General features: G+C 44.1%; 1 protein-coding gene across 3 annotated transcripts in view; it reads left to right on the top strand.

Annotated features, from left to right (window-relative positions):
* DNAH17 (dynein axonemal heavy chain 17) overlaps window positions 1-26,440 on the top strand; it is a 12,633,448-nt gene that overhangs the window by 1,076,614 nt on the left and 11,530,394 nt on the right. The window lies entirely within an intron of this gene.

The raw sequence follows: 26,440 nt of genomic DNA, 5'->3' as shown, positions 1-26,440 counted from the left end.
CGGTGCAGCTTGGCTCTGCCTCTGAGTCTGCCAAAAGTATGTTATAGTTCCAGCTATCAGTTCAGTCCTCCTCTTCTGCATTCCTAAGCTACTGAACTGCATCAATAGTTTCCGTCATTGTCTAGCCTACTCGGCTCCACGTTAGAGAAATACTGTATTTAATGGTCATTTAGTATTCTTCATCACGCACTACATGTAGAATAATGCATGGTCCAGTCTTAGAGTCAAGTTAGCCTCTCCCCTCATGACTTCTAGTTCATATCAACATGTTCCCTAAACATCAGATACCAGATAGGGTTTAGGTACATGTCGCTCCGACCCTCCAGACTCTAGTCTCTGCTCCTAGCACAGAGTTCGTAGCCCCCAGCTTCTCCTAGTAATACGTCATTGCCAGTTTTCGCGCACCATTAGGTTAGAGGTCCCGGCTCCTTAGGTAGCCCCCTCCTATGTTTCCGCCCATTCATGACATATTCTGTTACGTTCGCATCACATGTCTATGTATACTCCCAGTTACACCTCTTTTTACTGTTATCTTTCGCGACTGCTACGCGTCATGCCTTCTGCTCCACCCACTGTTACGCCTACTGCAATGTAATGCTATGTGTTCGCGCTATGTATATAAATCAATGTTTTGTTATTAAATGTTAGCGCGCTCATCCCAGACCTAGCCCCAGCAGCTGCTGGGCCTCTTTTCCCCTGCCTGGGCCCCAGTTGTCCTGCTGGGCCCTGTCATTCTGTTCCTATGCAGGTTGTCCTGATCCTGTCCTTATGCTGTAATAAACCTGCAGAAACTCCTACTACCTCGAATCTTGACTCTTATTTATTGAGCTATCTGTTATTCATTCATTCATCCAAAAATAGGGTATTATTTATTTATTTACCACATAATGGCGCCCGAACAGGGACTTGCCCTTTCCCCACGCGTCGGTGAAGCCACGCCGACCCCCTGACCCTCTGCAGTCGTGACGGAACCATACCGTGCACTGGCAGATATTTCTGCTCCAAGTATCCCTCAGGCCCACGGAGGAGACGGAGGAGGCGGTCCAGCATCCAAACGAGACGGTGGAGGAACGCGGCGAGTCCCGACCAGAGCCCAAGCCGAGAGTCCAAGGTCCGAGGTATCCGGAGGCCCACCCGTAACTGAAGTCCGAAGTCCGAAGTCCGTCGTAGTCCAGTCCCGTCCGAGGCTTTCCGTTCCGTATTGCCCGGTGAGTACCATTGCTGGGGTAGTATCTAGACAGGGTCAGTCTAAATTGACTCCTGGTCCGTGGGTTGGTGGTACCCAAGCCCACAAACGAAGTATTCACCTAGGTGGATACGGGTCTTGATGTGTTCCTTTATGGGACCGGTATGTTCCGTACTGTTATAGCAGTGCATCCAGCAACTCTAGTCTGTTCCGTTCTCGAGAATTCTGTTCTGTTTCTGTTTTCAGTATTTTCAGGTAGTATTCTGTTCGAACTGTTATGTTATGATATTGTTTAATGTATTTCCAATGTCGTGGTATGCCTGAATTGTTTTCCCAATTGTTATTGTTTTTCGTGTATTGTATTGTGTTCCGATTCAAGTTTAGAATGCCGCTCTTTTCCAAGTTACGTCAGTTAAAAACCAGAAAGGGTCTGTTAGAGGAAGCAGTTCCTGTCCCGCCTAGGGACAGTCCAGGTCACTTTATGTATCAGAAACATGGCATAAGCGCCATAATGTATCTAGATTTGTGGGTAGAGTATACCAAACAGTTAGAAGAAAAGTATAGATGGCCCGTATCGGGTACATGGGATGCCGAATGTATCATGCGAGTAGAAGAAGCATTATGGAAGAAGAAAGCCAGACAGTCACAGAAAGATGCCATCGAGTTATGGCGTAAGGAAGCGCATAAAAGAACGGAAAAGGAAGTCAGAAAGTCAGAGTTAAGTAGAGAATCCCAAGAACGAGCCCAAGAAAGAGAATTAATCGAGATAGGTGAACAAGTCAAAACCGAACAGTCAGACAGACAGAGGCATGCCCTTATTAAGGGTATGTATCCTCTTCTTGCCGAAGGTGTGCAAAAAGCGACCCCAGAGGCATCCAGTAATTTCCCGCCACCATTAGTTCCGACCAAGCTACGTCACAAACCGACCGCAGCTGATATTTTTATTTCGTCCTATTTGGACGACACAGTCCCCGAATATGCCAATCCTGTTCGCGCTCCGCCAATCCCTGTAAACCAGGTAATTCATGTTCCTCCAGACACCGGAGTACCTGTTACGGTACCCCCGGTCCAGCCTATAGTTCCACTTCCCACTCTGCCAGGACGTAGAGCCTCAGTAGACGACTCCAGTTTAGGGGCCGCAGGAGGAGCTGCTCCTCAAACCCCGCCGCCACACAAGCGTTTATCAGCACTCGAATTACATGCTCAAGCATCACAGCGTACTCCTAAAAGTAATAAGTCTGTTACAGAAATCAGGCAAGCCCTTAACGAATGTGTTTATGATCCAGTTCCAGGCGAATATACTATGGTTTTATATTCCTTACGTATAAGGAGAGTGACCGAGTATCTAGTCACCTTGCCGAATATGAAAGAAGATCTAGACAGAATATATCGTTTCATCCGTACAGGGGATGATCCAGAAAGTATTGGCGAGATTATGTCTCAAAGAAAAGCCGAGATTCAGCTCATGATATTAAAGTTCCTGATCAATTGTCTAATAAGAGAACAAGATTACCCGTCTAAAGATCCCGCCGAAATGAGAATCCTGACAAGGTGGAGTGATAATATAGCCGAGGGTAAGCACAAGACCGTCAGTGCCATGGAGAGTATGTACAAGAAAATTCGTAAAGAAATAGTAAGGTTACACGAACAGCGTAAAGCAGCACAAGTAAGCGAGAAAGAAAGTATCTCTGATCCTGAAGAGGAAGAGAACGAGAATCCCGCCAGAATAGCGTATGTAGGAAAATCCAGATTTCCAGATCGCCATTTACGCCTAGAACCCAAGTCTGTTTTTCATCATCCAGCACCAGACCAAGGTTCTCTAGAACAAGTATTTCAAGCTACCGATCACATTCTGAAATCACGAGTCGGTTATAGTGAGTTAAGTACCATGCATGAACAAGAACTAGCCCGATCAGCAGTCCGATGGATTACTGATTCTACCACTTTTCCAGACGAAATAGTGGCACAAATGTTTCTGAAACTGCCCCCAGCCGAGCAACGACTGGTGGGTATGTATATGATCCAGCACCTCATTACTCTGTATGAGGGTCAACATTCTGATCCAGGTCCGTTACACGATATCCTGAACGAGTTACTCCAGTATAGATGGAGAGGTCTAGGTACCGATTTAATTATCGTCATTCTAGAACAGCGCCACAAATATAGAACGTTTTTGAACCCGCATTTTGTTCATGTCTCACCCCCAGAAAGTAAATCGTTTTACATAGACAGACAGAATCCGTTACGAGAAGTCCACCCAGTCCAAGGGGCGGGTGGCGTAATGCAACGAGTGTTTGTATACACTCCGATTTCAAAGATGGAACTCCTAGAGATGAAGAAATTAATTCCCTGTCATGACAAAGATCCAGCAGGGTTCCATAGAGAATTAAAAGACATGCTCCGTATGGGAGAATACACTTACCCAGATATCATTAAAATGTTAAAGGTCCTGTTACCCGCAGGGGTGTATGAAAAGTTAAAAGAAAAAGAATGGGAGGTGGGAGAGAAAAAGATCGATTGGACAGCTCTAGAAGCTGAAGACAAGGCACGAGTACCAGGTACCGGTCTTGGAGATAAATGTAAAGAATTACCAGAATTATTGATTCAAGTTTTACCCAGATTATTGACAACTAGGAAAGAAGACTGGGATGCAATCTCAGCCTGTAAACAGAAACAAGATGAAGACATTAGTGATTTTTATTCTAGATTCGAGAAATGTTTCAGTATTAACAGTGGTCTTAAGACAAGTAGTGAGTCATACCCTCATCTTTTCGTTACCAAATTAGTCGAGAATTCAAGTCCACAAATTAAAAACCGAGTTTTGAAAGTCGAAAGCACCTGGCAAGCAAATACTCCGTCCCAGATGCTCCAGATGCTCCAGTATCACCAGAATAGAATCAGAGAAGAGCAAGAACACGAGAGAAAACGTATGAAAGACACGAAAATGAAAGTGCTAGTTGCACAATCTGTTCCTCAAGACAGTCAGAAGAGGGGTCCGAATCAAGCCAGTCATCCTGCGGCTCCCGTTAAAGGGAACTGCAATTATTGTAAACAGCCAGGTCATTTTATAAACGAGTGTGCAGTTCTGAAACATAATATAGCTACTGGTAAGACTAAAGAAAGACCACGTCCGCCTAGACAAGAACAAGTTTCACAGATTCCTCAGTCACAGAATGCACAACAGACAGTTACAGTACCGCAGCCTATTGCTGCAACACAGCATGTTACATCGCAGATGTACCAGTATGCACAGTCTGAGTATCCAGAGTACCAGTCCTATTCATGAAACAGCCTAGAGAGGGAGGTAGGCTTGCCTCTCATCGAGATACCTGTAGACCAAGAAGGTCCCTATGTTCATAGTCAAGTATTAGGGAAAGACAGAAAGTTTTTGATCGATACAGGGGCAAGTAGGACCACAATTAGTCATGCCGAAGTTCCAGGGGCTCCGCTCTCAGGCTCAAGAAATGTTTCCCTTGGATTTTCAGGAAAACCCATCGTTAATGAGATATCAAAGCCAGTTACTCTAGAAGTAGGTCCATTGTCCCGTACTACTGATCTGTTACTTACTAAGTCATGTCCAGAAAATCTGTTAGGTATTAAGACATTGAAAGAATTAGGTGCAGTTATTTGCTGTTCCCCAGAGGGAATACGTCTGTTCCTACGTGACTTTAAGGGTCACTATGTGTTACGAGATTTTGATTCAAGATTGTCTAATGTTCCGCAGCATTTATGGGCGCAAGGTCCAACTGATGTAGGTTACATGCAAATCACACCCCATCGTGTGACTCTCAAGCCAGGTGTAGTGTTACCCCGAATCAGACAGTACAGATTGCCACCTGAGGCTGTAGCAGCCTTATCCAAAATTATTGACGAGCTCATGGCTCAAGGAGTAGTTGTAGAAACTGACTCCAATGTATGCAATTCTCCGATCATTCCAGTCATGAAACGTACTGATCCAAATGCACCCCCAGTATATCGATTAGTGATTGATTTACGAGAGCTTAATAAATGTATTATTCCTCAGTATCCAGTAGTCCCAGATATTTCTTCCCTGTTAACAGCCATTGATTCCGAAGCCATGTTTTTCACTGTCATTGACCTCAAGAATGCATTTTTTAGTGTTCCAATTCATCCAGACAGCCAGTTTCTTTTCGGATTTTGTTTAAATGGAAGGAGCTATATGTTTACACGCGCTCCTCAAGGTTTCACAGAAAGCCCTAGTATTTACAGTCAAGCACTCAAGAGACAACTAGACAATATTCACATGCCAACTGACACTGCCCTGCTCCAGTATGTCGATGATCTACTGATCACAGCCCGTTCTGAACGTGCTTGCGAGCGAGCATCACTTACAGTTCTGTATTTTCTAGCCGAGATGGGGCACAAGGTGTCACCTTCAAAGCTTCAATTCTGTGTCCAGCAAGTGGTATACTTAGGACACTTGCTGTCCAAGAGGGGTAGGCAGTTGACACCCGACCGTATCCAGTTAATAGCGAGTCTTCCCCAGCCCAGAACCCAGAAGGAGGTACGTGCCTTTATCGGCCTTACTTCTTATTGTAGACAATGGATTCCCCAGTATGCATTTCTAGCCAAGCCACTGATACAATTAACGACACAGGAGGCAGCCGTATCGACTGTCCTCCCTTGGACATCTGAACATACACTTAGTTTCAACGAGTTAAAGAAAGCCCTATGTCAAGCTCCAGTTCTAGCTACACCGAACTACAGTAAGCCTTTTACACTTTTTGTTACTGAACGCGAAGGTACAGCATTATCTGTTCTCACACAAGATCAAGCAGGTCAATACAAGCCCTGTGCTTATTTTTCGAGCACATTAGATCCAGTCGCCCAGGCGTTGCCTGCGTGCCTCAAGTCAGTTGCAGCCACAGCACTAGCTATCAGACAAAGTGATTCCATAGTTTTAGGACATTCCCTGACAGTACAAGTTCCACATTCAGTAGAAGTTCTTTTAAACCGAACACAAACTCAGCACTTGACAATTGCACGTTTAACAGGTTATGAATTGACACTGTTCCAGCCACACATAGAAATTAGACGCTGCAACGTTCTGAATCCTGCTACACTGTTACCATCAGTTAATTCAAATCCAGACCCACATGATTGTGTGGAAGTAGTTAACATTACGACAAAGCCAAGACAAGACCTGACAGACATTCCGTTACCAGATCCTGACCTGACACTTTATGTGGATGGTTCATGTATGAGAACTAGCACAGGAGAACTAGTCGCCGCGTATGCAGTGACTACTGACACTGAAGTTATTGAAACACACCGTATTGATACTCTGTCCGCTCAAGCAGCAGAGCTAGTTGCTCTGACACAAGCCTGTATACACGCCAAGAACCTGAAAGTTAATGTTTACACAGATTCACGTTACGCATTCGGAGTTGTACACGACTTCGGAGTGCTCTGGCAGGAGAGAGGTTTCATGACTTCTCATGGAACCAAGATTCAGCATGGTCTCCTTATTCAAGCCCTGTTAGATGCCATACATTTACCGACATCTATTGCTATCATGAAGTGCAAAGCACATACGAAAGTTACTGACATTATTTCCCAAGGTAATGATTTAGCAGACCGCACAGCCAAACTTACAGCACAGACTCCAGACATTCCAGTAAACATGACACATACTCCAGATCTGATTACATGCATGACAGTTAAGGACCCTACACAAGATATCATAGATATTCAGTTACATGCTACCCCCGATGAAATCAAGAAATGGTCTGTACAAGGAGGGGTCCAGACAGATCAAGGATGGTTAACGAAGGGTAGAGCCACATGGTTTCTCCCCGATTCTATGGTTCAAGTCATTATCAATACCGCACATAGTCCAGCACATTTAGGAGAAAAAGCTATGTTAGACAGTATCCAGAACATTTGGTTCAACAAGCATTTACGAGCTGCAGCCAAGCAGAAAGTCCGTACCTGTATGATATGTTGTCAGTTTAATCCAGGTAAAAGTGTCCCGGTGGAACAAGGTGGTTTCCAGCCCCCTGACCACCCTTTTGAGGTCCTCCAGATGGATTATATTCAGATGGAGCGATGTCGAGGTTTCAAGTATGTCCTTGTAGTAGTATGCGCTTTGTCCAGGTGGACAGAAGCATATCCAGTCCCAGATTACACAGCCGCGACCACTGCCAAGCAGTTGGTTCGTGAATTCTTCCCTAGATATGGACTCCCTAGAGTCGTATATTCTGATAACGGTCAGCCATTCTCATCCGAACTCATGAGACACGTTTCCCTGTTGTTAGGGTACCAGTGGAAGTTCCATTGTGTACGCCATCCAGAAGCAGCTGGACTAGTCGAGAGACATAATCAGACTCTGAAAATCCGTATAGCAAAAGTCTGTAAAGACAAGGGTGTGGACTGGTTAGTAGCTTTGCCAGTCGCTCTGTTTTACATGCGTATGGTCGCACATTCCAGATCAGGTCTGTCCCCGTATGAGGTCGTTTTCGGCCGCCCCCCTAACATGTGGGGTACTCCTAGACCCCGAAGTATTACCGATGTTTCATGTAATATGCTGACAGATTACCTAGCTTCCTTGATGTCTGCCCTCAACTCATGTCGTTCACAGGTTGCCGCCGCATTTCCAGACAATACCGAGGTGGCACCGCACGAGATCGTTCCAGGTTCCTTGGTGATGATCAGAAATTTTGACAGATCAAGTCCGCTGGAACCACGTTGGAAGGAGCCACGTCAGGTCCTCTTGACCACCCGAACTGCCGTCAAGTTGGAAGGCAGGAAGGGGTGGGTACACCTTTCTCATGTAAAACTTTTCAAAGGACCAAAGCCAGTCTTCAAAAACATTTCCGAGAACATTTCCCAGGATTCAAAGGATTGCCAGAACATTGTTTTAAAGGACTGTCCCGCACCGGACATTATTACAACCCCTCCCTTGTTAGAGAAAACTCCGCAACAGGAGTATAAGTTAAAGCTCAGGTCTAATAAGTCAGCCAGTTTGATTGTATAAGTCCTCCCCTAGGTGAAACGGTTAAATTGTTTCTGACATGTATAAAATAGACCCCCATAGTGAGAGAGTCAGTCGAAGTTCACTTCAATGTATCGTTTTTCTGAGTTTCATATTATTTCTCAGCATAATGATTTCCTGCACCAGCTACGCATTTTTCTTGTATTTACCAGTTCCTCATGTAAATATGTCTGCTAATGCTACAGTAGAGCACACGTTTAGTGATCTGCCTCCTCACGAATATTCATACCGCCTCGCAATGCGTAATAACACATTCATCCGTATGTTACATTATTCACACCAGACCAGCAATGCCACTAATTGTTGGGTGTGTGGTCGACTCCCCCCTTTCCAGACACCGAAGGGAGTTCTGCCACTGTTTCCTTATCCATTCTCACATAATGGTTCGTGTGGAGCATGGTCCACGTTAACGTCGTCCTCAACAGATATGTCTTTTCTTAACAGTACATGTTTTCCAGACAAGCAAGGTTTTCCCCACAGGACAGGTTTAGATCTAGAAAATGAAGTATATAATTTAGGTAATTATTCGTCGAATTTCATGGTCCTGAATGTTCAGTCTGATACTACTCCAGACTTACCTGCTATTTCAGTACTACCAGTCAAAGGCGAATTATGTGTCCAAAGTTATGGTTCTATACACATAGGTCATAGTGAATGTACTACTGTTATTCAGTATAGTGACAGTAGGAAATCTGTTTTCAAAGCTTCACGTCATTCTTATTTTATTTGTGGTCAAACTGCATATGTCCGTCTGCCCCTCGATTGGGAGGGAACCTGTTACATTGCCTTCCTACTGCCACCTGTTTTCCTAGCCCCATCTGATTATCACAGAAACACACATCTAGTACACATTAGACATAGAAGGGAGTCCCCAATTGTCGATTATACTGAAACTACTCTAGAACAGTATACAGATTTCAATAAAGGTTTCTTCTTCTTTGTAGGACCTGTCCAGAATAGTAAACTGATCCGTAGGTTAACAAGAACCCTTGAAGCTGTAGTTAATGAGACTGCCTCTGCTCTAGGTAACCTAACCGAAGAACAATCTGCTATGAGATTTGTCGTTTTGCAAAATCGTCTCGTCCTTGACGTCATACTGGCCGATAGGGGCGGGGCCTGTAGAGTCATCGGATCTAGTTGCTGCATTTTCATTCCAAATAACGCGCCGTCTGTTTATTCAGCTATAACCAGACTCCATAAAATTGCCCATCTGTTACATCAAGATCCAGGCACCTGGACATGGTCCGGTTGGTTCTGGAATATAATTTCCGCATGGGGATGGAAAGTCCTGTCCTTCCTAGGTATTGCAGTAGCGATTATATTTAGCTGCTGCCTCTGTATACAATGTGGCCCTGCGATTTGCAGCATGTGTGCTACCTCTTGTATTCCTAGTCCCAAGCCCCGTTCTAAATCCCGTTCCAAGACAATTCGAGACGAGCAAATGGTACTGTATGAAATGATAGATGGTATCATGAAAATTGATGTTTCCTGATGGAAACGTAGTGACAAGGAGGGAATGTGGAAAAGTAAATTTTGCCATGTTCTGTGTCCCTACGCCTCATCCATCATATGTTATGTGTGCATGACTAATATGCATATGTTATTCCCCATGTCCGATTAATGACGCAATTACAGTTGTGTCCACCTCTGGTATGTTAGTTTCCAGTCCTCGTGAATACTACGAATATCAGGCCTATGTAAAGTAATGTTGCCACGTTTCTCAGTGTGCACGTTATTCCATTATAAAATCCCCGTTTCTAGGCCTCAAAAGGGCCCGGACCCTGGATTCAGCTCCTGTCTCCTGAAAGCCTCGCTGAGGAGCGATACAGCCCCCACCTGTATCCTCGACCCTTCACTTACTTCCTGCCTCGCAGTGCCCGGTGCAGCTTGGCTCTGCCTCTGAGTCTGCCAAAAGTATGTTATAGTTCCAGCTATCAGTTCAGTCCTCCTCTTCTGCATTCCTAAGCTACTGAACTGCATCAATAGTTTCCGTCATTGTCTAGCCTACTCGGCTCCACGTTAGAGAAATACTGTATTTAATGGTCATTTAGTATTCTTCATCACGCACTACATGTAGAATAATGCATGGTCCAGTCTTAGAGTCAAGTTAGCCTCTCCCCTCATGACTTCTAGTTCATATCAACATGTTCCCTAAACATCAGATACCAGATAGGGTTTAGGTACATGTCGCTCCGACCCTCCAGACTCTAGTCTCTGCTCCTAGCACAGAGTTCGTAGCCCCCAGCTTCTCCTAGTAATACGTCATTGCCAGTTTTCGCGCACCATTAGGTTAGAGGTCCCGGCTCCTTAGGTAGCCCCCTCCTATGTTTCCGCCCATTCATGACATATTCTGTTACGTTCGCATCACATGTCTATGTATACTCCCAGTTACACCTCTTTTTACTGTTATCTTTCGCGACTGCTACGCGTCATGCCTTCTGCTCCACCCACTGTTACGCCTACTGCAATGTAATGCTATGTGTTCGCGCTATGTATATAAATCAATGTTTTGTTATTAAATGTTAGCGCGCTCATCCCAGACCTAGCCCCAGCAGCTGCTGGGCCTCTTTTCCCCTGCCTGGGCCCCAGTTGTCCTGCTGGGCCCTGTCATTCTGTTCCTATGCAGGTTGTCCTGATCCTGTCCTTATGCTGTAATAAACCTGCAGAAACTCCTACTACCTCGAATCTTGACTCTTATTTATTGAGCTATCTGTTATTCATTCATTCATCCAAAAATAGGGTATTATTTATTTATTTACCACACAGGATGGGGTGACTTGGCTGCCTCCCACCAGGTTCTGTTACCCAGAAACCCTTGCAAACCTAAAAAATTGACAAAAAAACACATTTTCACCACATTTCTGTAGTGGAAAGTTGTGGAATCTGTGTGGATCCACAAATTTCCTTCCACCCTGTGTTCCCCAAAGTCTTCCAAGAAAAATGGTACCCCACTTGTGTGGGTCGGCCTAGTGCCTGCGACAGGAAACGGCACAAAACGCAACGTGGTCGGACCTCAATTTCACAGTAAAAAATGACCCTTTTTTGGCAAAGTGTCTAGCTGTAGTTTGTAGTTTTTTAACCCTAGCTCTGCCGGCACCTAGGGAAACCTAGAAAACCCACACATTTCTGGTAAGTAGACACCCGGGGTCTTCCAAGGAGGTATGGCTTGCGTGGATCCCCCAATGTCCCCTTACCCAGAATCCCTTGCAAACCTCAATTTTAGCTGACAAAATCAGTTTTTTCACACTTTTTAAGTGGGAAAGTGTGGCATCACGAAGTTCACACAAATTTCCTACCACCAAGCGTTCCCCCAGGTCTCCCGATCAAAATGGTGCCTCACTTGTGTGGGAGGAGCAAGTACCCGCAACAGGCAAGGGCCCAAATTGTTTTTTTGACAGGCAAACTCGATGTTGCCTCAAAGGCCCTTGCCTGTCGCGGGTTTGTCTTCTGAGAGAAATGGTACCCACTTGCGTGGGATGGCCTAGTGCCTGCGACCAGAAACGGCACAAAACGCAACGTGGTCACACCTCAATTTCGCAGTGAAAAATTACCCTTTTTTGGCAAAGTATCTAGCTGAAGTTTGTGAACCCTAGCACTGCCGGCACCTAGGGAAACCTAGCAAACCTATACATTTTTGAAAAGTAGACACCCAGGGGAATTCAGGATGGGATGACTTGACTGCCTCCCACCAGGTTCTGTTACCCAGAATCCCTTGCAAACCTAAAAAATTGACACAAAAAAACACATTTTCTCCACATTTCTGTGGTGGAAAGTTCTGGAACCTGCATGGATGCACACATTTCCTTCCACCCTGCGTTCCCCAAAGTCTTCCGTGAAAAATGGTACCCCACTTGTGTGGGTTGGCCTAGTCCCTTCGACCAGAAACATCGCAAAACGCAACATGGTCACTCCTCAATTTCGCAGTGAAAAATGACCCTTTTTTGGCAAACTGCCTAGCTGTAGTATGTGAACCCTAGCTCTGCCGGCACCTAGGGAAAACTAGCAAACCTATACATTTTTGAAAAGTAGACACCCAGGGGAATCCAGGATGGGGCGACTAGACTGCCTCCCACCAGGTTCTGTTACACATAATCCCTTGCAAACCTAAAACATTGACAAAAAAACACATTTTCTCCACATTTCTGTGGAGGAAAGTTCTGGAATCTGCGTGGATTCACAAATTTCCTTCCATCCTGCTTTCCCCAAAGTCTTCCAAGAACAATGGTACCCCACTTGTGTGGGCTGGCCTAGTGCCTGCGACAGGAAACGGTGCAAAACGCAACGTGGTCACACCTCAATTTCGCAGTGAAAAATAACCCTTTTTTGGCAAAGTGCCTAGCTGTAGTTTTTTAACCCTAGCCCTGCCGGCACCTAGGGAAACCTAGCAAACCTGTACATTTTTGAAAAGTAGACACCCAGGGAAATCTAGGATGGAGTGACTTGACTGCCTCCCACCAGGTTCTGTTACCCAGAAACCCTTGCAAACCTAACAAATTGACAAAAAAAACATTTTCACAACATTTCTGTGGTGGAAATTTGTGGAATCTGTGTGGATCCACAAATTTCCTTCCACCCTGTGTTCCCCAAAGTCTTACGAGAAAAATGGCCCCCCACTTGTGTGGGTCGGCCTAGTGCCTGCGATAGGAAACGGCGCAAAACGTAAAGTGGTCACACCTCAATTTCACAGTAAAAAATTACCCTTTTTTGGCAAAGTGTCTAGCTGTAGTTTTTGAACCCTAGCTCTGCAGGCACCTAGGGATACCTAGCAACCCTTTAAATTTTTGAAAAGGAAACACCCAGGGGAATCCAGGATGGGGTGACTTGACTGCCTCTCACCAGGTTCTGTTGCCCATAATCCCTTGCAAACCTAATAAATTGACAAAAAAGCACATTTTCTCCACATTTCTGTGGAGGAAAGTTCTGGAATCTGCGTGGATCCACAAATTTCCTTCCACCCTGCGTTCCCCAAAGTCTTCAGAGAAAGGTGGTACCCCACTTGTGTGGGTTGGCCTAGTGCCTGCGACAGGAAACGGCGCAAAACGCAACGTGGTCACACCTCAATTTGGCAAAGTGCCTAGCTGTATTTTTGAAACCTAGCTCTGCTGGCACCTAGGGAAACCTAGCAAACCTATACATTTATGAATACTAGAGACCCAGGGGAATCCAGGATGGGATGATTTGTCTGCCTCCCACCAGGTTCTGTTACCCAGAATCCCTTGCAAACCTAAAAATTGACGAAAAAAAACACATTTTCACCACATGTCTGTGGTGGCAACTTCTAGAATCTGCGTGGATCCACAAATTTCCTTCCACCCTGTGTTCCCCAAAGTCTTCCGAGAAAGATGGTACCCCACTTGTGTGGGTAGGCCTAGTGCCTGCGACAGGAAACGGGGCAAAACGTAACGTGGTCACTCCTCAATTTCGCAGTGAAAAATTACCCTTTTTTGGCAAAATGGCTAGCTGTAGTTTTTGAACCCTAGCTCTGCGGCACCTAGGGAAACCTACCAAACCCACACATTTCTGGTAAGTAAACACCCAGGGTCTTCCAAGAAGGTACGGCTTGGGTGGATCCCCCAACGTTCCCTTACCCAGAATCCCTTGCAAACCTCAATTTTGACTGAAAAAATCTATTTTTTCACACTTTTTTGTGTGGGAAAGTGTGGCATCACCGGGCTCACACAAATTTCCTACCACCCAGCGTTCCCCCGGGTCTCCAAATAAAAATGGTGCCTCACTTGTGTGGGAGGCGCGAGTGCCCGTGACAGGCAAGGGCCCAAAATGTACTGAGGCGACATCAAAATTGCCTATCTCAAAACCACCTGCTTTTGCAAGGGAGTCACCTGAGTTTTTGGCCCGTGCTCGCTGGGCATCTAGGGAAACCTACCAAACCTACACATTTCTGGAAAGTAGACACCTGGGGCTTCCAAGGAGGTATGGCTTGCATGGATCCTCCAACGTCCCCTTACCCAGAATCCCTTGCAAACCTCAATTTTAGCTGACATAATCAGTTTTTTCACACTTTTTTAAGTGGGAAAGTGTGGCATCACCGGGCTCACACAAATTTCCTACCACCCAGCGTTCCACCAGGTCTCCTGATAAAAATGATGCCTCACTTGGTGGCAGGCGCAAGTACCCGCGACAGGCAAGGGCCCAAAACATAGTGAGGCGACATCAAAATTGCCTATCTCAAAAACTACCTGCTTTTGCAAGGGAGTCACCTGGGTTTTTGGTTGCGTGCTCAGCGGGCATCTAGGGAAACCTACCAAACCCAAACATTTCTGAAAAGTAGACATCCGGGGGCTTCATGGAGGTATCGCTTGCGTGGATCCCCTAACGTCCCCTTACCCAGAATCCCTTGCAAACCTCAATTTTAGCTGAAAAAATCAGTTTTTTCACACTTTTTTGTGTGGGAAAGTGTGGCATCATCACGTTCACACAAATTTCCTACCACCAAGCGTTCCCCCAGGTCTCCCGATAAAAATGGTACCTCACTTGTGTGGGAGGTGCAAGTACCCGCAACAGGCAAGGGTCCAAAACGTTTTTTTGACAGGCAAACTCGATGTTGCCTCAAAATGTTTTAGGCCCTTGCCTGTCTCGGGTTTGTCTTCCGAGAAAAATGGCACACCTCAATTTCGCAGTGAAAAATGACCCTTTTTTGGCAAACTGCCTAGCTGTAGTATGTGAACCCTATCTCTGCCGGCACCTAGGGAAAACTAGCAAACCTATACATTTTTGAGAACCAGACACCCAGCGGAATCCAGGATGGGGTGACTTGACTGCCTCCCACCAGGTTCTGTTACCCATAATCCCTTGCAAACCTAAAAAATTGACAAAAAAAACACATTTTCTCCACATTTCTGTGGTGGAAAGTTCTGGAATCTACGTGGATCCACGAATTCCCTTCCACCCTGCGTTCCCCAAAGTCTTCCGAGAAAAATGGTACCCCACTTGTGTGGGTCGGCCTAGTGCCTGCGACAGGAAACGGTGCAAAACGTAACATGGTCACACCTCAATTTCGCAGTGAAAAATAACACTTTTTTGGCAAAGTGCCTAGCTGTAGTTTTTGAAACCCAGCTCTGCTGGCACCTAGGGAAACCTAGCAAACCTATACATTTTTAAAAAGTAGACACCCAGGGAAATCTAGGATGGAGTGACGTGACTGCCTCCCACCAGGTTCTGTTACCCAGAAACCCTTGCAAACCTAAAAAATAGACAAAAAAAACCAATTTTCACCACATTTCTGTGGTGGAAAGTTGTGGAATCTGTGTGGATCCACAAATTTCCTTCCACCCTGCGTTCCCCAAAGTCTTCCGAGAACAATGGTACCCCACTTGGGTGGGTCGGCCTAGTGCCTGCGACAGGAAACGGTGCAAAACGCAATGTGGTCACACCTCAATTTCGCTGTGAAAAATAACCCTTTTTTGGCGAAGTGCCTAGCTGTAGTTTTTGAACCCTAGCTCTGCCGGCACCAAGGGAAACCTAGCAAACCTATACATTTTTGAAAAGTAGACACCCAGGGAAATCTGGGATGGAGTGACTTGACTGCCTCCCACCAGGTTCTGTTACCCAGAAACCCTTGCAAACCTAAAACATTGACAAAAACACATTTTCACCACATTTCTGTGGTGGGAAGTTGTGGAATCTGTGTGGATCCACAAATTTCCTTCCACCCTGTGTTCCCCAAAGTCTTTCGAGAAAAATGGTACCCCACTTGTGTGGGTCGGCCTTGTGCCTGCGACAGGAAACGGCGCAAAATGCAACGTGGTCGGACCTCACTTTCACAGTAAAAAATGACCCTTTTTTGGCAAAGTGTCTAACTGTAGTTTTTGAAACCTAGCTCTGCTGGCACCTAGGGAAACCTAGCAAACCTATACATTTTTGAGAACTAGACACCCAGGGAAAACTAGGATGGGGTGACTTGACTGCCTCCCACCAGGTTCTGTTACCCAGAAACCCTTGCAAACCTAAAGAATAGACAAAAAAACACATTTTCACCACATTTCTGTAGTGGAAAGTTGTGGAATCTGTGTTGATCCACAAATTTCCTTCCACCCTGCATTCCCTAAAGTCTTCCGAGAACAATGGTCCCCCACTTGGATGGGTTGGCCTAGTGCCTGCGACAGGAAACGGCGCAAAATGCAACGTGGTCACACCTCAATTTCGCAGTGAAAAATAACCCTTTTTTGACCAAGTGCCTAGCTGTTGTTTTTGAAACCTAGCTCTGCTGGCACCTAGGTAAACCTAGCAAACCTATACATTTTTGAAAAGTAGACACCCAGGGAAATCTAGGATGGAGTGACGTGACTGCCTCCCACCAGGTTCTGTTACCCAGAAACCCTTGCAAACCTAAAAAATAGACAAAAAAACACATTTTCACCACATTTCTGTGGTGGAAAGTTGTGGAATCTGTGTGGATCCACAAATTTCCTTTCACCCTGCATTCCCCAAAGTCTTCCGAGAATAATGGTACCCCACTTGTGTGGGTCGGCCTAGTGCCTGCGATAGGAAACGGCGCAAAACGTAAAGTGGTCACACCTCAATTTCACAGTAAAAAATGACCCTTTTTTGGCAAAGTGTCTAGCTGTAGTTTTTGGACCCTAGCTCTGCCGGCACCAAGGGAAACCTAGCAACCCTATACATTTTTAAAAAGTAGACACCCAGGTGAATTCAGGATGGGATGACTTGACTGCCTCCCACCAGGTTCTATTACCCAGAATCCCTTGCAAACCTAATAAATTGACAAAAAATGCACATTTTCTCCACATTTCTGTGGAGGAAAGTACTGGAATCTGCGTGGATCCACAAATTTCCTTCCACCCTGCGTCCCCCAAAGTCTTTAAAGAAAAATGGTACCCCACTTGTGTGGGTTGGCCTAGTGCCTTCGACAGGAAACGGCTCAAGACGCAACATGGTCACACCTCAATTTCGCAGTGAAAAATGACCCTTTTTTGGCAAAGTGCCTAGCTGTAGTTTTTGAAACCTAACTGTGCTGGCACCTAGGGAAACCTACCAAACCCACACATTTCTGGTAAGTAAACACCCAGGGTCTTCCAAGGAGGTAAGGCTTGGGTGGATCCCCCAACGTTCCCTTACCCAGAATCCCTTGCAAACCTCAATTTTAAATGAAAACATCAATTTTTTCACACTTTTTTGTGTGAGAAAGTGTGGCATCACCAGGCTCACACAAATTTCCTACCACGCAGCGTTCCCCCAGGTCTCCCAATAAAAATAGTGCCTCACTTGTGTGGGAGGCGCGAGTGCCTGTGACAGGCAAGAGCCCAAAACGTAGTGAGGCGACATCAAAATTGCCTATCTCAAAACGACCTGCTTTTGCAAGGGAGTCACCTGGGTTTTTGGCCGCGTGCTCAACGGGCATTTAGGGAAACATACCAAACCCAAACATTTCTGAAAAGTAGACATCCGGGGGCTTCCATGGAGGTATCGCTTGCGTGGATCCCCCAAAGTCCCCTTACCCAGAATCCCTTGCAAACCTCAATTTTAGCTGAACAAATCAGTTTTTTCACATTTTTTTGTGTGGGAAAGTGTGGCATCATCAGGTTCACACAAATTTCCTACCACCAAGCGTTACCCCAGGTCTCCCGATAAAAATGGTGCCTCACTTGTGTGGGAGGCGCAAGTACCAGCAACAGGCAAGGGCCCAAAACGTTTTTTTGACAGGCAAACTCGATGATGCCTCAAAATGTTTTAGGCCCTTGCCTGTCGCGGGTTTGTCTTCCGAGAAAAAAGGTGCCCCACTTGTGTGGGTTGGCCTAGTGCGTGCGACCAGAAACGGCGCAAAACACAACGTGGTCACACCTCAATTTCGCAGTGAAAAATGACCCTTTTTTGGCAAAGTACCTAGCTGTAGTTTGTGAACCCTAGCTCTGCCGGCACCTAGGGAAACCTAGCAAACCTATACATTTTTGAAAAGTAGACACCCAGGGAAATTCAGGATGGGATGACTTTACTGCCTCCCACCAGGTTCTGTTACCCAGAATCCCTTGCAAACCTAATAAATTGACAAAAAAACACATTTTCTCCACATTTCTGTGGTTTGAAAGTTCTGGAATCTGCGTGGATCCACAAATTTCCTTCCACCCTGTGTTCCCCAAAGTCTTCCGTGAAAAATGGTTCCCCACTTGTGTGGGTTGGCCTAGTGCCTTCGACCTGAAACGTCGCAAAACGCAACATGGTCACACCTCAATTTCGCAGTGAAAAATGACCCATTTTTGGCAAACTGCCTGGCTGTGGTATGTGAACCCTAGCTCTGCCGGCACCTAAGGAAAACTAGCAAACATATACATTTTTGAGAACCAGACACCCAGGGAAATCCAGGATGGGGTGGCTTGACTGCCTCCCACCAGGTTCTGTTTCCCATAATCCCTTGCAAACCTAAAACATTTACAAAAAAAACACATTTTTTCCACATTTCTGTGATTGAAAGTTCTGGAATCTACATGGATCCACAAATTTCCTTCCACCCTGCGTTCCCCAAAGTCTTCCGTGAAAAATGGTACCCCACTTGTGTGGGTTGGCCTAGTGCCTTCGACCTGAAACATCGCAAAATGCAACGTGTACGGACCTCAATTTCACAGTGAAAAATGACTGGTTTTTGGCAAAATACCCAGCTGTAGTTTGTGAACCCTTGCTCTGCGCCACCTAGGGGAACCTACCAAACCCACACATTTCTGGTAAGTAAACACCCAGGGTCTTCCAAGGAGGTAAGGCTTGGGTGGATCCCCCAACGTTCCCTTACCCAGAATCCCTTGCAAACCTCAATTTTAAATGAAAACATCAATTTTTTCACACTTTTTTGTGTGGGAAAGTGTGGCATTACCAGGCTCACACAAATTTCCTACCACGCAGCGTTCCCCCAGGTCTCCCAACAAAAATAGTGCCTCACTTGTGTGGGAGGCGCGAGTGCCTGTGACAGGCAAGAGCCCAAAACGTAGTGAGGCGACATCAAAATTGCCTATCTCAAAACCACCTGCTTTTGCAAGGGAGTCATCTGGGGTTTTGGCCGCGTGCTCAACGGGCATCTAGGGAAACCTACCAAACCCAAACATTTCTGAAAAGTAGACATCCGGGGGCTTCCATGGAGGTATCACTTGCGTGGATTCCCCAACGTCCCCTTACCCAGAATCCCTTGCAAACCTCAATTTTAGCTGAAAAAATCAGTTTTTTCACACTTTTTTGTGTGGGAAAGTGTGGCATCATCAGGTTCACACAAATTTCCTACCACCAAGCGTAACCCCAGGTTTCCCGATAAAAATGGTGGCTCACTTGTGTGGGAGGCGCAAGTACCAGCAACAGGCAAGGGCCCAAAACGTTTTTTTGACAGGAAAACTCGATGTTGCCTCAAAATGTTTTTGGCCCTTGCCTGTTGCGGGTTTGTCTTCCCAAAAAAGGGTGCCCCACTTGTGTGGGTTTGGCCTTGTGCCTGCGATCCGAAACGGCGCAAAACGCAACGTGGTCACACCTCAATTTCGCAGTGAAAAATGACCCTTTTTTGGCAAAGTACCTAGCTGTAGTTTGTGAACCCTAGCTCTGCCGGCACCTAGGGAAACCTAGCAAACCTATACATTTTTGAAAAGAAGACACCCAGGGGAATTCAGGATGGGATGACTTTACTGCCTCCCACCAGGTTCTGTTACCCAGAATCCCTTGCAAACCTAAAACATTGACAAAAACAACACATTTTCTCCGCATTTATGTGGTTTGAAAGTTCTGGAATCTACGTGGATCCACAAATTTCCTTCCACCCTGCGTTCCCCAAAGTCTTCTGAGAACAATGGTACCCCACTTGGGTGGGTTGGCCTAGTGCCTGTGACAGGAAACGGTGCAAAACGCAACGTGGTCACACCTCAATTTCGCAGTGTAAAATAACCCTTTTTTGGCAAAGTGCCTAGCTGTAGTTTATGAAACCTAGCTCTGCTGGCACCTAGGGAAACCTAGCAAAACTAAACATTTTTGCAAAGTAGACACCCAGGGAAATCTAGGATGGAGTGACGTGACTGCCTCCCACCAGGTTCTGTTACCCAGCTACCCTTGCAAACCTAAAGAATAGACAAAAAAAACACATTTTCACCACATTTCTGTAGTGGAAAGTTGTGGAATCTGTGTGGATCCACAAATTTCCTTCCACCCTGCGTTCCCCAAAGTCTTCCGAGAACAATGGTACCCCACTTGTGTGGGTCGGCCTAGTGTCTGCGACAGGAAGTGGCGCAAAACGCAACGTGGTCGGACCTCAATTTCTCATTGAAAATTGACAGTTTTTTGGCAAAGCGCCTAGCTGTAGTTTTTTAACCCTAGCTCTGCCGGCACCTAGGGAAACCTAGCAAACCTATTCATTTTTTAAATTTAGACATCCTGGGAAATCCAGGATGGGCTGAGTTGACTGCCTCCCACCAGGTTATGTTACCCAGAATCCCTTGCAAACCTAAACAATTGACAAAAAACACATTTTCACCACATTTCTGTGGTGGAAAGTTGTGGAATCTGTGTGGATCCACAAATTTTTTTCTACCGTGTTTTCCCCAAAGTCTTCCGAGAAAAATGGTACACCACTTGTGTGGGTCGGCCTAGTGCCTGCGACAGGAAACGGGGCAAAACGTAACGTGGTCACACCTCAATTTCGCAGTGAAAAATGACCCTTTTTTGGCAAAGTGGCTGGCTGTAGTTTTTGAACCCTAGCTCTGCGGCACCTAGGGGAACCTACCAAACCCACACATTTCTGGTAAGTAGACACGCGGGGTCTTCCAAGGAGGTATGGCTTGCGTGGATCCCCCAACATCCCCTTACCCAGAATCCCTTGCAAACCTCAATTTTAGCTGACAAAATCAGTTTTTTCACACTTTTTAAGTGGGAAAGTGTGGCATCACCGGGCTCACACAAATTTCCTACCACCCAGCGTTCCCCAGGGCTCCCGATAAAAATGGTGCCTCACTTGTGTGGGAAGTGCAAGTACCCGCGACAGGCAAGGGCCCAAAACGTAGTGAGGCGACATCAAAATTGCCTATCTCAAAACCACCTGCTTTTGCAAGGGAGTCACCTTGGTTTTTGGCCGCGTGCTCAACGGGCCTCTAGGGAAAACTACCAAACCCAAACATTTCTAAAAAGTTGACATTCGGGGGCTTCCATGGAGGTATCGCTTGCGTGGATCCCCCAAAGTCCCCTTACCCAGAATCCCTTGCAAACCTCAATTTTAGCTGAACAAATCAGTTTTTTCACACTTTTTTGTGTGGAAAAGTGTGGCATCACCAGGTTCACATAAATTTCCTACCACCAAGCGTTCCCCAGGTCTCCCGATAAAAATGGTGCCTCACTTGTGTGGGAGGCGCAAGTACCCGCAACAGGCAAGGGCCCCCAAAAAATTTTTGACAGGCAAACTCGATGTTGCTTCAAAATGTTTTAGGCCCTTGCCTGTCGCGGGTTTGTCTTCTGAGAAAAATGGTACCACACTTGTGTAGGTTGGCCTAGTGCCTGCGACCAGAAACGGCGCAAAACGCAACGTGGTCACTCCTCAATTTCGCTGTGAAAAATGACCCTTTTTTGGCACAGTACCTAGCTGAAGTTTGTGAAGGTGCACAGTCAAAATATCGACTACAAAATATCGACTGGACACAATATCGAGTTTTAAATATCGAATGGACAAAATATCGACAGGACAGAATATAGACATCAAAAATATTGTTATTATGGTAAGTAATGTAATATCGATTGTTAAAAATATAGACATTTAATATATCGAAGTATATAATATAGTTTAATAAAATTATTGAATTTTTGATAATATTGATTTTTTTATAGTGATATTTATGTTATTATGTGTGTTAAAAGTGTGTATTTATGTTATAAATAATTTAAATTATTGAAATTTTTATTTGTTAATTTTTGCGTAATTTAATTCAGTAGCGGGTTGTGGGTTTATAGGGGAATAGGTTGGGAAGTAATTTAATTATAATTAATTAAATATGTAAATTAATTTATTGTTATTTATTTTTAATTATTTGTTAATACATTTATATTTGGTAATTAATTAACTTTTAATTGGCAATTAATTTTAATTAATTGAATAATTGCTAATTATGTTAATTTTACTAATTTATTTTCTATAGTGAGTTGTGGGTTTATAGGGGAATAGGGTGGGGAGTAATTTAATTATAATTAATTAAATATGTAAATGTATTTATTGTTATTCATTTTTAATTATTTGTTAATTAATTTATATTTGGTAATTAATTAACTTTTAAATTGCAATTAAATTTAGTTAATTGATGAATTGCTAATTATGTTAATTTTACTAATTTATTTTCTGTAGCGGGTGTGGGTTTATAGGGGAAAAGGGTGGGAAGTAATTTAATTTTAATTAATTAAATATGTAAATTTATTTATTGTTATTCATTTTTAATTATTAGCTAATTAATTTATATTTGGTAATTAATTAACTTTTAATTGGCAATTAATTTTAATTAATTGATTAATTGCTAATTATGTTAATTGTACTAATTTATTTTCTGTAGAGGGTTGTTGGTTTATAGGGGAATTGGGTGGCAAGTAATTTATTTACAATTAATTAAATATGCTAACATATTTATTGGTATTGTTTTAAAAGTAATTGTTAATTAATTTGTTATGGCTAAATAATTAAATTAGAATTGCTAATTAATTTTATTTAATTGAATATTTGCTAATTATGTAAATTAAATAACATTTCTTAATTGTATTTAATTAGAATTTATTGTAAATTAATTTTTTTATCTGAAATTATTAATTGTTAATTTGTAATTAATTTGTATTAATACTTAAATAATTGTAATAATTTTATTTTGTAATTTTAATTGATTAATTATTATATTATATTACATTCGTAATTACTTTTAAATAATTTCTGATAGATATTAATTTATATTTATTGAAATAATATATGAAGTATTTAATTTCCCTACTGTTGCACCTACTGGAGTGGGAATAGTAATTTTAACCCCTACACTATCTAACGCTTTCCCTACTGTTGCACCCACTGGAGTGGGAATAGTAAATTTTATTTCTACGCTATCCAATGCTTTCCCTACTGTTGCACTCTTTGGAGTGGGAATAGTAATTTAAACCCCTATGCTATCCAATGCTTTCCCTACTGTTGCACTCTTTGGAGTGGGAATAATAATTTTTACCCCTACGCTATCAAACGCTTTCCCTACTGTTGCACCCACTGGAGTGGGAATAGTATTTTTTACCCCTACGCTATCCAACACTTTCCTTACTGTTGCACCCACTGGAGTGGGAATAGTAATTTTAACCCCTACGCTATCCAACGCTTTCCCTACTGTTGCACCCACTGGAGTGGGAATAGTAATTTTTACCTCTACGCTATCCAAGGCTTTCTCTACTGTTGCACTCTTTGGAGTGTGAATAGTAATTTAAACCCCTACGCTATCCAACGCTTTCCCTACTGTTGCACTCTTTGGAGTGGGAATAGTAATTTTTACCCCTACGCTATCCAACGCTTTCTCTACTTTTGCACCCACTGGAGTGGGAATAGTATTTTTTACCCTTACGCTATCCAACACTTTCCTTACTGTTGCACCCACTGGAGTGGGAATAGTATTTTTTACCCCTACGCTATCCAACACTTTCCCTACTGTTGCACTCACTGGAGTGGGAATAGTCATTTTTACCCCTACGCTATCCAACGCTTTCCCTACTGTTGCACCCACTGGAGTGGGAATAGTATTTTTTACCCCTACGCTATCCAACACTTTCCTTACTGTTGCACCCACTGAAGTGGGAATAGTAATTTTTACCCCTACGCTATCCAACACTTTCCCTACTGTTGCACTCACTGGAGTGGGAATAGTAATTTTAACCCCTACGCTATCCAGCGCTTTCCCTACTGTTGCACCCACTGGAGTGGGAATAGTAATTTTTACCTCTACGTTATCCAACGCTTTCTCTACTGTTGCACTCTTTGGAGTGGGAATAGTAATTTAAACCCCTAAGCTATCCAACGCTTTCCCTACTGTGGCACTCTTTGGAGTGGGAATAGTAATTTTTACCCCTTCGCTATCCAATGCTTTCCCTACTGTTGCACCCACTGGAGTGGGAATAGTAGTTTTTTACCCCTACGTATCCAACACTTTCCTTACTGTTGCACCCACTGGAGTGGGAATAGTAATTTTTACCCCTACGCTATTCAGCACTTTCCCTACTGTTGCACTCACTGGAGTAGGAATAGTAATTTTAACCGCTACGCTGTCCAACGCTTTCCCTACTGTTGCACCCACTGGAGTGGGAATAGTCATTTTTACCCCTACGCTATCCAACCCTTTCCTCACTGTTGCACCCACTGGAGTGGGAATAGTAATTTTTACCCCTACGCTATCCAATGCTTTCCCTACAGTTGCACTCTGTGGATTGGGAATAGTATTTTTTAGACTTATGCTATCGTACGGTAATAATATTGGATATTATTTAATTATATTATGTTAATATATATATATGTTTTAACAAATATGATTGTAAAACATTTTTTTATAACTTTCATTAATTATTTAATTATTATAAGTTAATTTAAGTATTTCTAAGTATATTCTAGTAATTAATTATTAATTTTAATTTAATTGAACACTGTTTTTAATAAAGTCGATTTTGTACTCGATATTTTTGTACTTACCTGTTTGCAGATACAAACTCGATATTTTGTCTGTAGATATTTTGTCTGTAGATATTTTTGCAAGTCGATATTCTGGCAGTCGATATTATTTCAGTGATCCGTTTGTGAACCCTAGCTTTGCTGGCACAACCTAGCAACCCTATACATTTTTAAAAAGTAGACACCTAGGGGAATTCAGGATGGGATGACTTGACTGCCTCCCACCAGGTTCTGTTACCCAGAATCCCTTGCAAACCTAAAAATTTACAAAAAAACACATTTTCTCCACACTTCTGTGGAGGAAAGTACTGGAATCTGCGTGGATTCACAAATTTCCTTCCACCCTGCGTTCCCCAAAGTCTTCCAAGAACAATGGTACCCCACTTGTGTGGGTCTGCCTAGTTCCTGCGACAGGAAAAGTAGCAAAACGCAACGTGGTCACACCTCAATTTCACAGTGCCTAGCTGTAGTTTTTGAACCCTAGCTCTGCCGGCACCAAGGGAAACCTAGCAAACCTATACATTTTTGAAAAGTAGACACCCAAGGGAATCTAGGATGGAGTGACTTGACTGCCTCCCACCAGGTTCTGTTACCCAGAAACCCTTGCAAACCTAAACAATTGACAAAAAAATACTTTTTCACCACATTTTTGTGGTGGGAAGTTGTGGAATCTGTGTGGATCCACAAATTTCCTTCCACCCTGTGTTCCCCAAAGTCTTCCAAGAAAAATGGTACCCCACTTGTGTGGGTCGACCTTGTGCCTGCGACAGGAAACGGCGCAAAACGCAACGTGGTCGGACCTCAATTTCACAGTAAAAAATGACCCTTTTTGGCAAAGTTTTTGAAACCTAGCTCTGCTGGCACCTAGGGAAACCTAGAAAACCTATACATTTTTGAGAACTAGACACCCAGGGGAATCTAGGATGGGGTGACTTGACTGCCTCCCACCAGGTTCTGTTACCCAGAAACCCTTGCAAACCTAAAGAATAGACAAAAAAACACATTTTCACCACATTTCTGTAGTGGAAAGTTGTGGAATCTGTGTGGATCCACAAATTTCCTTCCACCCTGCATTCCCCAAAGTCTTCCAAAAACAATGGCCCCCCATTTGGGTGGGTTGGTCTAGTGCCTGCGACAGGAAATGGCGCAAAATGCAACGTGGTCACACCTCAATTACGCAGTGAAAAATTACAGTTTTTTGGTAAAGTGCCTAGCTGTAGTTTTTGAAACCTAGCTCTGCCGGCACCTAGGGAAACCTAGCAAATCTCTGCATTTTTGAAAACTAGACACCCTGGGCAATCCAGGATGGGGTGTCTTGACTGCCTCCCACCAGGTTCTGTTACCCAGAATCCCTTGCAAACCTAAACAATTGACAAAAATACACATTTTCTCCACATTTCTGTGGAGGAAAGTTCTGGAATCTACGTGGATCCACAAATTTCCTTCCACCCTGTGTTCCCCAAAGTCCTCCGAGGAAAATGGTACCCCACTTGTGTGGGTTGGCCTATTGTCTGCGACAGGAAGCGGCGCAAAACGCAATGTGGTCGGACCTCAATTTCACATTAAAAAATGACCCTTTTTTTGGCAA

Source organism: Lissotriton helveticus, chromosome 7 (assembly GCF_964261635.1).
Source record: "Lissotriton helveticus chromosome 7, aLisHel1.1, whole genome shotgun sequence".
Taxonomy (NCBI): Eukaryota; Metazoa; Chordata; class Amphibia; order Caudata; family Salamandridae; genus Lissotriton; species Lissotriton helveticus.
Note: the sequence above shows the minus strand (reverse complement) of the source record. Positions and strands in the feature narration are given on the sequence as shown.